We start from the raw sequence: 16,477 nt of genomic DNA, 5'->3' as shown, positions 1-16,477 counted from the left end.
TCCGATTCAGCGCGGAGTAGAGTGGAAGAATTACTTCTTGTGTCTTGCTTACAACACTCCTGCTAATACATCCCAGAATGATGGGGTTTTTTTTGACAGTGTTATGCTGTTGCCTCATATTTAGCTGGTGATACACTATGACCCCCAGATCCCTTCCTGTAGTACTCCTTCCTAGGTCATCATTTCCCATTTTGTATGTGTGCAATTAATTGTTCATTCCTAAGTGGAGTACTTTGCATTTGTCCTTATTGAATTTCATCCTGTTTTTTTTCAGACCATTTCTCCAGTTTGTCCAGATCATTTTGAATTTTATCCTATCCTCCAAGCATAACTTGGTGTTGTCTGCAAACTTTATAAGTGTGTTCTCTATCCTATTATCTAAATAATTGAGAAAGACATTGAACAGAACCGGACCCAGAACTGTTCCCTACGGGACTGCACTCAATATGCCTTTCCAACTTGACTGTGATCGACTGAAAACTATTTTCTGGGAACGGTTTTCCAATCAGGTATACATCCATCTTATAGTATCTCCATATAGTTTGTATTTCCCTAGTTTGTTTGAGAGGGTTATGCGAGACAGCATCAAAAGCCTTACTAAAATCAAAATATACCACATCTACTGCTCCTCTCCCCTCCCCCCCCCCCGTATTCACAAGGCTTGTTACCTTGTCAAAGAGAGCTATTAAGTTGCTTTGACATGATTTGTTCTTGACAAATCTATGCTGACTGTTACTTATCACTTTATCTTTTAGGTGTGTGCAAATTGATTGCTTAAGTATTTGCTCCATTATCTTCCCTGGTAATGAAGTTAAGCTGACTGGTGTGTAATTTCCCAGGTTGTCCTTATTTCCCTTTTTATAGATGGGCACTGTATTGGCCCTTTCCCAGGCCTCTGGAATCTCTTCCACCGTACATTACTTTTCAAAGATAATCACTAATGGCTCAGATACCTCATCAGTCAATCAGTCTAGGATGTATTTCATTAGGCCCTGGTGACTTGAAGACCATTAACTCGTCTAAGTATTTTTTGTCTGTCTGAATATGTCTGAGAACATAAAAATGGTGATACTGGGTCAGACTGATTGTCAGTCTAGCTCAGTATCATGTCTTCTGGCAGCCAAATGCTTCAGAGGGAATGAACAGAGCAGGGCAATTATGGAATGATCCATCCCCTGTTGTCCAGTAGAAGCATCTGGCAGTTGGAGGTTTAGGGGTTCCCAGAGCATGGGGTTGTGTCCCTAACCATCTTGGCTAATAGCCATTGAACTTCTCTGAATATCCATTCACTAAAATAAGATTTAAATAAACCGGGATCAATACCAGGCACCCTCGCATGCTAAAACAATGCAGGCATCAAGACCCTCATTGAATTTTAGTAGCTTTCACTATATGTATATATGTTGAATAATCACAGTACAACATATCAAACCAGAAATGTTACACTTCAAGAACTAGGGTGTCTCTCATTTCTATTTAAGTGATAAGAGCAGCCATACTGGGTCAGACCAAAGGTCCATCTAGCCCAGTATCCTGTCTTCCGATAGTGGCCAGTGCCAGGTGCCCCGGAGGGAATGAACAGAGGTCATTATCAAGTGTTGATAAGGCTACTAATCACCAATTCTTGACTTGTAAATTAATGGCAGCTCTGTTTACTGAGACCGTGATAAATTAACTGTACTTGGAAGAGTAATTGCAGTATATCAGTCATTAAAATTTGTTTTGTAACTTCTGTGTGGGTGGGGAAAAATGTAACTGAATTTGGAGTAACCTGGTAAATTGTGGTTAGTCAACATGTTAATGACAATGTCCTAGTGCTTCTTACAGACATATACAATCCACTGAATATCTGCAACTATATTCTCAACTAAATTTGTTATAATATGAATACATATAGAAAATCTAGAACTCACCAACACGCAACTCTTAGGACTTTTTAAGCTAATGAAAACAAATTATTCTAATGATGTGCACATATAGGTGTAGGGTTATTAAAGTGAAATTCCAAGAGAGTTTATAAAATCTCGTTTGATTAAAACCACATCTTTGAAGTACACATTAATTTCTGATAGCACTAGTCTATGTACATCTGTAATTTGGGGAGTTGGTGGTAACGACTCTATTATGGCTATGTTGCTAGAGAGCTGTAAGGAGGAAGGGGATTCAGGAATTGATGTCAAGGCACAGAGCCTCCAAGCACATGGTCCTATGCAGATCACCTGGAATACCTGGTGCTGGAAGTCTGGCTTCATTGCTGTTCCAAAAGGGATGTGTACAAGATCAAGTCAATCACCTCCGCTGAAGGATGAGTCTGGAGAGGGAGTACTTCAGCGAGGAGAACTTATGGAAGGTGGTCAGGAGACCGAGTTTCTCCATCTGTAAAATAGGGCTAATTATACTTGCCCTCCTTTTGTAAATTACTTTGATGTCAGTGGGTGAGAAGCTAAATGAAAGTTTAGTAGTATTGAATTCAGACATTCCTCAGATGTGAATCTTGAAGATTACAAAAGGATGTATGTACATCTGTTATATAATTCATACAACATAAAGATTCACTTCCAGATCCAAGAAAGCAGATCAAAGAACAGCGACTTAGAATTGCTCATATTAAAGACCGTGCAAGATGACAAACAGATCCTAAAAATACCTCTGGTGACTATGCTAATAAAGTCTGAATTGATGCTTAAATATGGAACCGTCCTTCAGACCTGTATCAAATCTATTCTGGATACTTTGTATGACTGTAGTTTTCATAGGCTGTTGTTGTAATTTCCTTTCAAGATTATACTCTGAAACCAGGGCCGCCCAGAGGATTCCGGGGCCCCGGGGTCTTCGGCAGCGGGGGGGCCCTTCCATTCCGGGACCCGCCGCCGAAGTGCCCCGAAGACCCGCGGCGGGGCCCCCCCCCCGCCGCCGAATTACCGCCGAAGCGCAGCCCGGTCTTCGGCGGTAATTCGGCGGAGGGGGGCTCCGCCGCGGGTCTTCGGGGCACTTCGGCGGCGGGTCCCGGAACGGAAGGGCCCCCCGCCGCCGAATTACCGCCGAAGACCGAGCTGAACTCGACGGCGGGTCCCGCTCCATCTTCGGCGGTAATTCGCCAGCGGGGGGTCCTTCTGCCCTGGAGCGGAAGGACCCGCCGCCGGCGAAGACCGGGAGCAGAAGAAGCTTCTGCGCCCGGCCCCGCAAGAGTTTTCTGGGCCCCCCGGAGCGAGTGAAGGACCCCGCTCCAGGGGCCCTGAAAAACTCTGGTGGGGGCCCCTGTGGGGCCCGGGGCCTGGGGCAAATTGCCCCTCTTGCCCCCCCCTCTGGGCGGCCCTGTCTGAAACCTCTGCTCATAACTTAGTCACATCTATTATTTGATGTCTTGGATGATTAACTATTATAACAGAGGGAATGGAAGATTTTCTAGTGTTTTGATTTCTTATGAATCTGTTTCCATAAGTAAATGCCTGCTGTTATCAGTTCTATATTTTGTTGAATTTTAATGGCACCCCTGCTTAGAGAGAGATTCAGTCATCTATATTTCAGCACATGATTTCTAAAGAAATCTGGCTTGCATTCAGGGTGGGGAAATGCACTGACTGAATATATATTGCGTGCTTTTTAATGCTCCAGTTTAATGCAGAAAGTGTAAAATAACTAACTGATCTATTTTTGGGTGCAATCATGGAATAGTTCCAGTAAAATTCAAGAGCTGGGTAAAAAGTAAAACAGTGTAGTCAATTCATTAACTGTGTTGTAAATTTCTTGACTAGATAAAGAAAATTTACTTTCAGTCTGTCAAGGCAGGGCCGGCTCCAGGCACCAGCGAATGAAGCAGGTGCTTGGGGTGGCCAATGGAAAGTGGCGGCAGGTCCGGGTCTTCGGTGGCAGTTCGGCAGTGGGTCCCTCAGTCCCTGTCGGAGCAAAGGACTTGATGCCGAAGAATGAAGCGGCGCGGTTGAGCTGCCACCGAAGTGCCGCCAATCGCGGCTTTATCTCTTCGCTGCTTGGGGCCGCAAAAAAGCTGGAACTGGCCCTGTGTCAAGGGTAGATGTTACCTACATATCCCAGCATTTTAATGCTTGCACTTAAAGGAGGTTTTCTTTCATGACCCAAATTTGGGGATCCACGTTGGCTAATTAAGATTATCTGTTGTATCCATGTAATGAAGCTCTTTCTGGAAACACTAGATGACTACACCTTCATAAGTTTTTCAAGTATTGTAATTATCAAAGAGAGAGCTGCCAATGTAACAATCTGATGTAGAATAAGATATAAGGAAAGCAGCTTCTTGGAATCCATGAGTCATCTGGGACTGTCACAGTTGTTACATGGCTATAAAAAGCAATGGAACTTACTATCTCCTACTATATACTGTTAAAATATAGGTGTGGGGACAAGGGCCCTGAGGATAATTGGCTTAGCTTGCATATTTGCCATTGAGCAGGACATATATTGGTGTTAGTGGGGAGTCTTTTGATAGAGGCTGTCTCTGAAGGATTCCTAGTTGATTTAGTATCAACAATATTATGGAAAGAGAAACTGGATGCCATCCAACTGTCAGACAACAGAATTCATGTTGTTGAGTGTCTTACAAAGATGTTAATTCTAGGGTCTGACACAGGAGATTGAGTTCACCCTTAAAGGAGTACTGAATTTCTGTATATCGGCTTAAGATTCCAAAGCACTGATGGAATATATGTGGATAAATTAAAAAAATAGATATCTATAAAATGGAGTCTGCAGGACAGCAAGATAGAACAGAGATAATCCCATTTGATCGTAGTGAGACCACTATAGTGATAAGACCATAAACTTATATAAAATATTTTAAAAGTATTAATGTACTCTAGCTTTTGTTTTCTTTTTTTATAAAAAAAAAAAAAGAAAAGAAAAAAGAGAGATTAAACACTTTAACTTGGGCTGTGCTGATACTTTTCCTTTAATGGCATTTTTAAAATCATTCTTCCTCCTGAACCAGAACCTGCTTTAATGAACTAAGTTGATTAAAGCATAAATCCTAAACTATAGCTTCCTGGCAGTTTGTATGTTCTATCCTTCTGCTATAAACGATGTCTCATGGTACAAAAGATATCTGCCTAACATGTAAAATTAACTTTTTCAATCATGTTCTAAAACTGCTTTAGAATGCACTGTGATTGCAGAGCATATAGATAATTCTTGTATGGTAGAGGCATTTCAGCTTTGGCCTTGTGCTTCATGCAAAGTCAAGACTTGTGTGTCTCTCATTAAGAGTGTGTATTGAGTTACAGCTTTTGGCATACTTAACCTATGAATGACCCACCAACTGGAGGTACTACACAGTCTGATTACTCTAATGTAACTAAGGGCATGTCTACACTGGCAGAGTTACAGCACCGGGAGTTACAGTGCCGCTTGCAGAGTGTTGAAGGGAAACCGCTGTTGTGTATTCACACTGTCAGCTGCCTGCGCAATAGCGTGTTCACACTTGGGGCACTCTTAGCAGCTATCCCACAGAGAACCTCTTTCTCTTCTGCCACTAAGAGTTGTGGGAAGGCAGAGTGGGTCGCGGGGCATCCTGGGTCCTGTCCCAGTGCCCCATGATGCATTGCTTCACATCCCAGCAATCCCTGTGCTTCTGTCCACATTTGGTGTGATCTTTCAATCGTTTGTGTACTACGCACCCTGCCTCTTTGGGCTGCAGGAATGGATCCTGAACTGTTGACCAGTATGCTGCTTGCTCTGACCAACACGTCACGAGTGGCAGTGGAGTTATTCCTTAAACTACAAAGGCAAGAGGAGTGTGACATTGATGTCGCCAAGCGTAGTAGCTACGACACGAGATTGCTTGGAGCAGCCACTTTTGGGCTTGGGAAACAAGCACTGAGTGGTGGGATCACATCGTGATGCATGTCTGAGATGACAAGCAGTGGCTGCAGAACTTTCAGATGAGGAAAGCCACATTCATAGGACTGTGTGATGAGCTCGCCCCAGCGCTGTGGCGCGAGGATGAGAGCTGCCCTGCCATTGGAGAAGTGTGTAGCGATTGCACTGTGGAAGCTGGTTACTCCAGACTATCAATTGGTCACTAACCAGTTCGGAGTGGGAAAGTCTACCGTTGGACTCATGTTGATGGAAGTCATCAGGGCCATTAATTGCATCCTGCTCCAAAAGACCCGGGCTCTGGGCAACGTGCGAGACATTGTAGATGGCTTTGCACAAATAGGCTTCCCTAACTGCGGAGGGGTGATAGATGGCACGCATATTCCACTTCTGACACCAGACCACCTAGCCACCGAGTACATTAATCGCAAGGGGTATTTCTCAATGGTTCTCCAGGTGCTTGTGGATCACTGTGGGCGTTTCACAGACATTAATGCAGGCTGGTCCAGAAAGGTGCATGATGCATGCATCTTTCGGAACACTGGTCTGTTCACGAAGCTGCAAGCAGGGACTTTCTTCCTGGACCAGAAGTTCACCGTAGGGGAAGTTGAAATGCCCATTGTGATCCTGAGAGACCCTGCGAACCCCTTAATGACATGGCTTATGAAGCCATACATGGGGCAATTTGACAGCAGCAAGAAGCGGTTCAACAACAGGCTGAGCAAGTGCAGAATGACTGTGGAGTGTGCATTTGTCCGTTTAAAAGCCCGCTGGCGCTGCCTCTATGGGAAGTTGGACCTGGCCGATGACAATATTCCTATGCTTATAGTCACGTGCTGTACGCTCCATAATATTTGTGAAGAGAAGGGTGAAAGCTTCACTCAGGGCTGGACCGCAGAGACTCAGCCTCCAGGCGCTCAGTTTGAACAGCCAGAGACCAGGGCTATTAGAGGGGCGCAGCGCGAGTCCATAAGGATCAGGGATGCTTTGAGGCAGCAATTTGAAGCTGAAAGCCACTAATATTTGTTGCTATGCTCGGGAGTGCAGTGCTTGTAATGCTAGGAGGTGATTGTGATTGGTGCAGATGATGCAATATGAAGGTTTAACAGAATTGTCTGTTGCTTTGCAGGGCTCTGTTTGCTTTCAATTAATGGAATAAAGATTGCTTTCAAAGCAACACAATTCTTTTATTATTTTTCTTTAAAAAAAAAAAAAAACCCACGGAAGAGAGAGTCAACCCCATAAGCACTGAGTGGGATGGTGGAAGGGAAGATCCCAGGAGGAGGTGGGGTCACAGGGTGGCTAAAGATTTGTGTATGTCCAGGGATCATATCCAACCTTCTCCTTTGGAGTACAATGCAGCCGGTACTATACTTCAGCAGGGCCAAACTGTAGAGGGATGGGTGTTGATTGCAGTGGGTAGTGGGAGTCGGTAGCGCTGGACTGTGAGGGGGGACTGGAGCCAGGAGGTTGATAAGAGTGTGTTGGTGGTGTCTGGAGGGAGCATGGGAAAGTGCTTTGCGACAGCGGCTGCAGGGGAGGCCGGGTGCGGAGCTGCTTGGTTTGAAGAGCTAGTATCACCTGAAGCATGTCTGCTTGGCACTCCATAACCTTTAGGAGCTGCTCCATGGCTTCATTGTGGCGTGCCACATTCTCCTTTCGGTCCCTCTTCTCAATGTCCCGCCACTCCTTCAATTCCTGTTTCTTGGCGGCAGAGTGCATCATAACATCGCACAGAAAGTCCTCCTTAGTTATTCTTGGCCGTTTTCTAATTCTGCGCAGCCGTTCAGCCACTGATAACAAAGAGGGAGGCTGGACTCCCAAGGTCATCTCTGTGAAGTTTAAACACATTTTACAGAAGCACTATTGTTTGCAACACAGAGAACACCGATTCAGTGATTTAAAACACAGCCAGTACTCACACCTGTCACTAACTGGCTGACCCCAGGCTAGCACAGATGAGCCACAAGACCCCCAAAATGGTGAGCAGCCGCAGGGGCAGGGTAAAACACTCTTCCTGGACCCTGCTGTACACTGCGCACGTGTCTCTTGGGGAGAGCCAGCACTGTGGGGGGGCCTGATAATCATTGCTGTCCCCACGCTTTCCACAAGATGTGATCATTATGGAAGATAACTTGCTGCTGAAGGTGAGCAGGGAATCAAGGGAGAGTCTTCTCCAAGACTGCGGCTTCCGCCTTTCCCCCATGCGGCTCGCCTGTGTGCAGCAATGGTTTCATACACACCCCGTGACAGCACAGTGGCATGGGAAAGTTACGTTAATGGGGCAAGAAACAAAGCAGCTCTGCCGAAGAACCTGTGGCAGCAGATTACCCGGTATCTACACGAGAGTTTCCTGGAGATCTCTGCTGGAGATTCCCGTGAAGCGAGGGAGTCAATCAACAGCCTGTTCTGCCACTCAGACTAGGCAGGCGGTGGGAGACAAGCCTGTTTTCTGCAACCCTCCTTCCCCCAACAACTCGCTTCAGTGATTCCCAAAATCAAATCCACTTACCAGAGGCCTCCTCTCCTGTTTGCGCTTCGCCAACATTCGACAGCTGTGACTGGCTCGCCTCCTCCGGTAGAAAAGAGCTCCTGGCTGCATCCATCTCTGACCTCTGAGTTATCCTCAGCCTCTGGGTCCCCCTCCCCTCCACATCCTCATCCAAGATTTCCTCCTCCTGGCTCGGTCCACTTTCGACTGGCACGCGAGCCACCAAAGTATCCACAGTGGTCTTCGCAGTGGAGGTGGGGTCGCTGCCGAGTATCACGTCCAGCTCTTTATAGAACTGACAGCTCATGGGCGCAGCACCAGAGCAGCAGTTTGCCTCCTATGCCTTGTGGTAGGCTTTCTGCAGCTCCTTCATTTTGACGCTGCACTGCAATGTGTCCAGGTCATGGCCCCTTTCTGGCATGCATCGTGAAATCTGTCCGTAGGTATCATAATTCCTACGGCTGGAGCGCAGCTGGGACTGGACAGTCTCCTCTCCCCAAGTGCTGATGACGTCTAGCAACTCGACATTGCTCCAAGTGGGGGATTGCCTGGTGCGTGGAGCAGGCATGGCCACCTGGAAAGATGCGCTGAGACCACTGCGTGCATCACCGAAGAGTTTGGGGACTTCCAAAATTCCAAAGGAATTTATCGGGTGGGGATGGCGGTTGGTCACCTCAGGGCAGGGCAGCAGAATTCACACCAATGACCAGAGAGGCGAGAACAGGTATTGTGGGACACCTCCCGGAGGTGTAATCAACCACGGTGTCTACACTGGCACCGCAGCGCTGTAGCCCCAGCGCAGAAAGTTGTACACCTCTCGTTGGGGTGGGTTTATTTTTTTTTAAAGCGCTACAGCTGCACAGTTTCTGCCCACTAAGTGGCTTGGCAGTGTGTACACCTCGGGAGTTACAGCACAGACAGATGCTTTACTGCACAGAAACTTGCCTGTGTAGACAGGGCCTAAGTATTATAATTGCTGCAGAGGTCTGGTCACTGAAACATTTCAGTAATGGAAAGTGAGGATCTCTTGCTGCACTTGCTTTTGATGTCATGAAATCTTTATTCTTGGAGCTAATGGGTTAAACATCGTATCTTCAAATAGGAGATGCAAGTATTGGAAGGATTTAACAAAGCACTTCTGTTCAGTCAATGGCCATGCAATTCCGGATTCCCATTTTAAAAAAACCAAAAACCATAGAATAGCTGCTTTCAGTGGCAGGGTAGCAACAAAAAGAAACATTCAAGGGTATCAGTTGCACAGCAAGAAAACAAGCACAAGATTAATCTTGACAGTTTCTCCCACTGCATTTAGAGGCTAAAAGTAGAATTTTAGAGCTTTACCCAAGTTTTTGTTCTACTTGCAAAATTCTAATTTTTTTTCTTGTCTGTTCAAACTATTTTGGTGTATTTATATGAATATATGGACTTACAGTTCACAAAAGAAAAGTTAAAACAAACAAAAGCTAAGATTTATTTTAGTGAGGCTATAAAAGTATTTAAAATGATCTGTGGTGTAAATTCCTTATCCAGTAAAACATAGGGCAGGTACTGTAACAGTTGTTGATGCTTGCAGTATCCTTTTTTTGTACTCATCTTATTTTCTGCTAAATATTTGGGAAGAAAATATTTTGCAGTTGTATTGTGAACACGTCTGGTGAAAAGAGAAGCTTTTGTATTTCCGGAAGGTTTTTTGATGTTTATGGAACAGTATGTGAGTCTTTCAGTAAAGATGAACTAAAAGGGATGCTGCATGTTAAAACCTGGCTCAAAATGTAGGCTCTCACAAAACGGTCTCTGCAGATCTATACAGTAGGAGCTGAACTGAATGCTGTGCCTCACAATCCAAGAGCCACTCTGAAGTTGTTTAATCATTTTGGAGAAAGGGTGGCGAGACTTGTTCTCTAGTCTGCGGATCTGGTGTTCTAACAACTGTTGTAAAAGGCCTTACTCCCGTAACTGCCCTCGTTTTTTCTTTCTGCTGTTGTTTATATTACAGTAGTTCTTAGGGGGCATCTTAGCGTGGAGCCCTGTTGTGCTAGGCTCTGTACAAAGATGAGTAGTAGACAGGCCTTACTCCGAAGAGTTTACAATCCAAATAGACAAGACAAAGGGTAGCAGAAAGGGGTGTAATTTATGAGCAGAGGGATGGTTTGCAAGTGTCACGGTAGTTCTGTGATTTGTAGGGTTTTTTTGTTTTGTTTTTGTTTTACTCCTTAGGGTTGGGTTTAGTTAGGAAACTCTGTGAGCAGTCTTGGAATATTAAACCAACTGGGCAATCATTGGGAGGTTAACTTGCATTGAAAAAAGTGAGCTGGCAAGAGTTTTCAGAAGACCAGTAATGGAATCCAGTAGATCTTGTGCAGCAAGCACTATGGGCTGCTCTACACTAAGAGTATGTCCAGACTACCTGCCGGATTGGCGGGTAGTGATCGATCTATTGGGGATCGATATATCGCGTCTCATCTACACGTGATATATCAATCCCCGAATGCACTCCAGTCGACTCCGGAACTCCACCAGGGCGAGCGGCGGAAGCGGAGTCGACGGGGAAGCCGCGGAGTCGATGGGGAAGCCACAGCCGTCGATCCCGTGCTGTGAGGACAGGAGGTAAGTCAAAATAAGATATGTCAACTTCAGCTGCGCTATTCCCATAGCTGAAGTTGCGTATCTTAGGTCGACACCCCCCCAGTATAGACCAGGCCTAAAGCTGTAAGTTGACCTAAGTTACGCCAGTTCAGTTACAAAAATTACATATCTGAGGTCAACATAACTTAGGTCGATCTACAGTGGTGTCTACACTGAGCTATGTCAACGGAAGATGCTTTGCTGCCAATTTATCTTCCACCTCTCAGGGAGGTGGACTACAGATTTTGACGGGAGAGTGTTCTGCCATCGACTTAGCTTGTCTTCACCAGACTCGCTAAATCGACACCGCTGTATTCATCGCAGCAGTGCCAATTTAGCCAGAAGTATAGACAAGCCAGAAGTTTCATGTGAGACTATAATGTCCGCTACGGACCATCACTCCCTTTGATGGTATTTTGTTTGAACAGCTCTTTTATTTTCAGAGCAGGGAAGCAAGTGGGAGAGGCCCCTTAGGGTACTTTTCCTGGGCAAAGTCTTGTTTGTGCCACCTACTGTAATTTAATCAGAGTTGTCAAATGAAAAGCTTCAGATCATCACAGAAATTTTTTTACTTGCCTATTTACTTCTGCTCACAGATGGTTAGTCTTTCCCTACGTAACAATTGGTTATTCAAAGAGGTTTCCTCTTTGTGTGCAATTTAAGCTCTGCATGTCGTTTGCTGTGTTTCAGAGCATTGGGTTAAAGGTAAACTGAGATCAACCTGAAATGTACTTGCAGTGAACTTAAGTTTCTCTTAAGTACCTTTGGGTCTATCAGAGACTCACTTATTTAGTGGTCCCCACTTCACAATATACTTAGTTAGCTGTCCCCAAATCAAAGGACAGATATACCCATAAGAGTAGTCCTCTACTCACCTGTCACTAAAGCAGGGTTTCTCAAACAGGCGCTGCTTCCAGCAGCTCCCATTGGTCCGGAGCAGCGATCCGCGGCCAGTGAGAGCCGCGATCAGCCGGACCTGCGAACGGGGCAGGTAAACACGCGCGGCCCGCCAGGGGCTTTCCCTACACAAGCTGCGACCCCAATTTGAGAAACCCTGCACTAAGAGAACCATCATTTGCTTATGGGAAAACATGGCTGGTAGGTACTATCCAACCCAGCAAGGGGTGACAGGATTTGTTCTCACTAGGAGATGGTTTGTGGGAATATTCATTCAGAATAGTGCCCTTAATACCATTCTTCACCCTCTTAGCAAGACAAATTTCTTGGCAGATGACTTAAACTGCAAGGTTCTGGACCAACACAAGTGCTTCCTGAGGATGCTGTGTTTGTTTCCCTCTCTTCCAGGGAGGTTGATTTAATTGCTTTTCAGAATGTGTTTTAGAGAACACTGCTTTTTCACTCATATGTATATTGTTTCGTGAAATGGCTCTTGCATTTGTACCCTGTATCTGATTTGTTTCCTGTGACTTCATTTATCTTTTTTCTAAGGTGTTGTCATCTTGGAGTGTAAGCAACTCAGAAACCCTGTTACTGTAATAAATGCTTTTAGTATGTTTGTTTTTACTCTTTAACAAAGCAAAACCTGTTTATATGTTGTTAGATTAGAAACTTAACAGTATTGGGGAGAAATTACACTAATAGCACAAGCGGTTAATGCTAGACTTTGTGATAACCATGCAGGGTGGACGATATGTTAGACTGCTTCAGGCAAAGGTCTCTTAAGCTGTCTACTCTAGGTGCTACAAAAACAAGATTAGTGAACCTAATTCCATAGCAAATGTTTTATTAAAACTGAGAATTGGAGGTTTAATTTTCTTTTTTGAAAAGAGTTCAAAATCTGCTTTTTCTAATTCTTATGGCCTTAACCTAGAGTCAAATAAGTTTTTAAGACAACAATCCAAAGATCTTGTCTGTAAGTACAAATGTTTCTCATGAGGGAGGCTGCTGACATTCCCCAACACTTCAACCAAAAGATAAAGTGGGTAGAGATTTTGAAACAAAACAAATTGCCCCAGACAAATTAAAGAGGGGTGAGGAGAAAACCATTCCGTTTCCTGTCCACTAAAGGATGGCTCCCTGTTGCACAACTTGGAGTGTGTTATGCAGTCTTGTTTTAACTGACACTGCACATGTGCTGTCACAGTGTCTGTGGCATTTTGAATTCTGCTAAGCCTTTCAACATTAATCTGCCGTTTGGGATGGAGAGTTATTGAGGGTGGAACAAAATGATGTATCACATTAAAAAAGAGTAAACTGCAAAGCAAATGACATTTGCTGCCGCCTTTGGGAGTACAGTTTTCTGCGGAAAGAGCAGTATTCCCACTTTTGTATATCTTTTCGGTGGTCTAAGCCCTGTGGGCAGGGACCTAGTATTCATATTTGGGTATAAAGAGCCATACATACACTGGCTCCTAATAATTGGCTTTCGTAAGTAACATGCACATAATTGTGTGGGCAGATGTATGCAGTGTGCAAATGTCTATGGCAATAAATATGTTTGATTGTAAATAACCAGTTACTCATCTGACTGGCCACTTGTAATCACCCAGTTTACATGCACAGCGTAGGAATCCAGTTCTTAAAAGCCTGCGTGACTTGCTTGAGATGGGCAGGCAGGAATAGGAGGGATTTAGTTGTACATCTCTATGAAGCTTTAATATGATGCGTCGTCTTGGCTCACACTGCCCTGACTTGGAGCTGCATGTACTGGATTTTGGAGCGTGCCTCAGGTATGTTGAGAGAATATATGAAATCCAAAATCTTATTTGACACTTTTCTTAGCATAAATTGCCATGCTAATTGAGCAAACATTTTAATGAACCCTTCTCTTAATCATTAAGTATTAAAATGTCATTTAATACTTACGCATGGTTGTATTTTTAGTTTTGTGCAGAGGAGGACTCTTCTCTAGTGCTGAGCAACTTTAAAAAATGTATATCTCGTATAAGGATGTAATGTGTGGTACCTTATTGCAGAAATAGCACAGGTGCACTGGCATTTAGCAGTCTCTCACGTTCGTATGTTAAACTCTGATTAAAAATAAGGATTTTTTATAAAAGCCACCTTCCTTTCTAGTATCCAGTATTTATCGAAAGCCTAATTAACTCCTGTAATTAGGCAAAAGGAAATTCTTTAAGACTTCTTCTGTTGGAACACTTTCAAATAAGGGCCATTGTTTACTGCCCATTCTTTCCTGTTTTCTCTCACATATTGTACAGCTAGCTTCTTTCTTCCTCATATCTAATGTAGGCATATGTAAAAACATCTAAACAAACCATTGTATACTGCATAATATAAATTCTTTCCCCTACACAAGCCATACAAATGTGGTGTGCAAGAGATTTTCTTTGCATTTGTGACCCTAAGACGTCCTCAGTGCCAACTGGCAAAGGGTTCACTATTTGGTAACAGTGACTCCTGACAGGTGACAAACTCACTGCACCCAATACATTTCTTTCATAGTATTTATCCAAAGAGGGTCAAGTGAGAGCTCTAATAAAAACTTGTCATACTGATCCTCATACTCATTGTGAGATGTATGTACGGATAACATTTAAGGAGGGGTGTGTGTAATATATAGGAAAGTATGTTTTAAAGTCTGAATCAAAGCAGAGTTGACAAGGAGGGTTTGACCAGGTAAAGGATGCATATTCACCTGTCTGCCTTGGTTCACATGTAAAATAAGGATTGTAAGCCTATTTGCATATGATGTCAGCTTGAGCATATGAAGGCAGCATGAAATCAGCACCTAAGTTCCCTGTAAGCTGTGTGGCCATGCAGCAACCTATTTAGCGCCACGCAGACACTCAGGGAACCCGTCCGGCCAGAACCTGCCGGGGAAGGAGCAGCCTGAACCCAGCCACAGCCTGGACCTGCTGCAGCCAGGGTGCCCCTCCCCCAGCCTGGACTGGCCAGGGGAAGGGGTGCCTCTCCTGGGGCCCCAGCCCCAGAGCTGCTGTAGTGGGGAGAGGCAACTCTTTCTCTCCCCCCTCCCCTCAGGTGCTGCTGCAGGGAGAGAGAGCTGGGAGGAGTCCTTTCTCCCCACAGGAGCACCCTCCAGCACCCCAAACCCCTCATCCCTGGCCCCACTCCAGAGCCCGCACCCCCAGCTAGAGCTCTCACCCCCTGCACCCCAGCTGTCACACATCACCTCCATATTGGTGCACATAAAATTCATTACACATGAGTGGGGGGGAAATTTGAGAGAACACTGGTCAGCACCCCAAGGGTCATCTTATAGAATATCAGGTTTGGAAGGGACCTCGGGAGGTCATCTAGTCCAACCCCCTACTCAAAGCAGGACCAGTCTCCAGGCAGATTTTTGCCCCAGATCTCTAAATGGCCCCCTCAAGGATTGAACTCACGACCCTGGGTTTAGCAAGCCAGTGCTCAAACCACTGAGCTATCCCTTCCCCTTGACCCTAGGGACAAAATAACTAACTCTGGGGATACAATGAGGGAAAAGAACACTTCTCTGTGCTTCACCGAGGAAGCAAAAAGGACAGCACTTTCATGAATGCAGTAAGAGGAATCCCAGCTTTGTTGGTTGGAGACTCTGGGTGACTGCTTTAGGTGAGAAACTACTTTACACAAAGGTTTTAGCATGTTAAAGTTTAGATTCTGGGAAGCACTTTAAACTTTTTTGTTTTATATGTAAGAATTTGTTCCTATCCTTATCCTTATTCCTGATCTCTTAAATCTTAGCTTTTGATGATAATTTTAAGATTGTATTCACTGTAGATATATCTCAGTGCTGTGATGTTATATTGGCACTAAGCTTCAGTCGACTCAAACAAGCTGGTGTATGCACTGTTCCTTTGGGGACAGCTTACCTTGTAATTTCTGAGAGTGATCGATGGTTAAGGTCTTGACACTGCACTGTATGTCTTTTGGACCATATAAATATTTATTCCATTAACCTGGTGGTTCCTAGTTTGAGAGCAACTTATTCATCCTGGACTCTAAATCAGCATGTTTCTGTCTCCCAAATGGTTCAAAGTGGAGTCTATCAGAACTGTGATTTTTGTCAGCAGACTTATGAGATGCTTACTTCCACAGGCTGACAGCCAATGTGAGAAATATCTAGGATTTTCTCTGAGCTGTAGCTGTACACTATCATTGGGCCTACCATCAGATCCCTGCATTTTCATAAAGCTGATGATGTTGGTTACATCCTGTTTAAGAAAATGGAGCCGCTAAACCTTATCTCTCTCCCTCCTCCCCCCCCCCCAACCACCACCACCACCTTTACCCCATGGTAACCTTCTGGCGACATCTGAGTCAGGAGATAGTGGGGCTTAGTTTCTTCCCTTCCTCCGGCTAGTCTGTGATAGAATAGGATTAATTGAAAGAACATCTGTCACAAGTGAAAGTCTTAAACATCCAGTTTGCACTACACACAGTACTTACTTTGCTTGTAGTTTTGGGTCTGGGTAACTTTTTCCACGTTCAAGTATGGAGGTTTGTTATTGGTTTATTGTAGCCAGCCACTTTAGAAAAGGAACACAAATTGTGATTAGCACTTCCTCCTTGTTGTTTACAAGAGAGACCTGG

The 16,477-nt window shown here is 44.6% G+C and overlaps 1 protein-coding gene across 4 annotated transcripts in view; it reads left to right on the top strand.

Annotated features, from left to right (window-relative positions):
* Positions 1–16,477, top strand: part of RALB (RAS like proto-oncogene B) — a 115,839-nt gene that overhangs the window by 78,238 nt on the left and 21,124 nt on the right. Inside the window, exon 1 of one of the 4 annotated variants that reach the window (XM_039493940.1) lies at positions 434–509. The exons of 2 other annotated variants lie outside the window; for them this stretch is intronic. The gene's annotated coding sequence lies outside the window, so the exon portion shown is untranslated. Of the gene's footprint in view, positions 1–433; positions 510–15,349; positions 15,497–16,477 lie in introns of those variants that run through there. One more of the 4 variants, XM_039493939.1, reaches the window with a different exon arrangement.

This window comes from Mauremys reevesii, linkage group 11, assembly GCF_016161935.1.
Source record: "Mauremys reevesii isolate NIE-2019 linkage group 11, ASM1616193v1, whole genome shotgun sequence".
NCBI classification, from domain to species: Eukaryota; Metazoa; Chordata; order Testudines; family Geoemydidae; genus Mauremys; species Mauremys reevesii.
The sequence above is the reverse complement of the archived record's forward strand: the minus strand, read 5'-3'. Positions and strand labels throughout refer to the sequence as shown.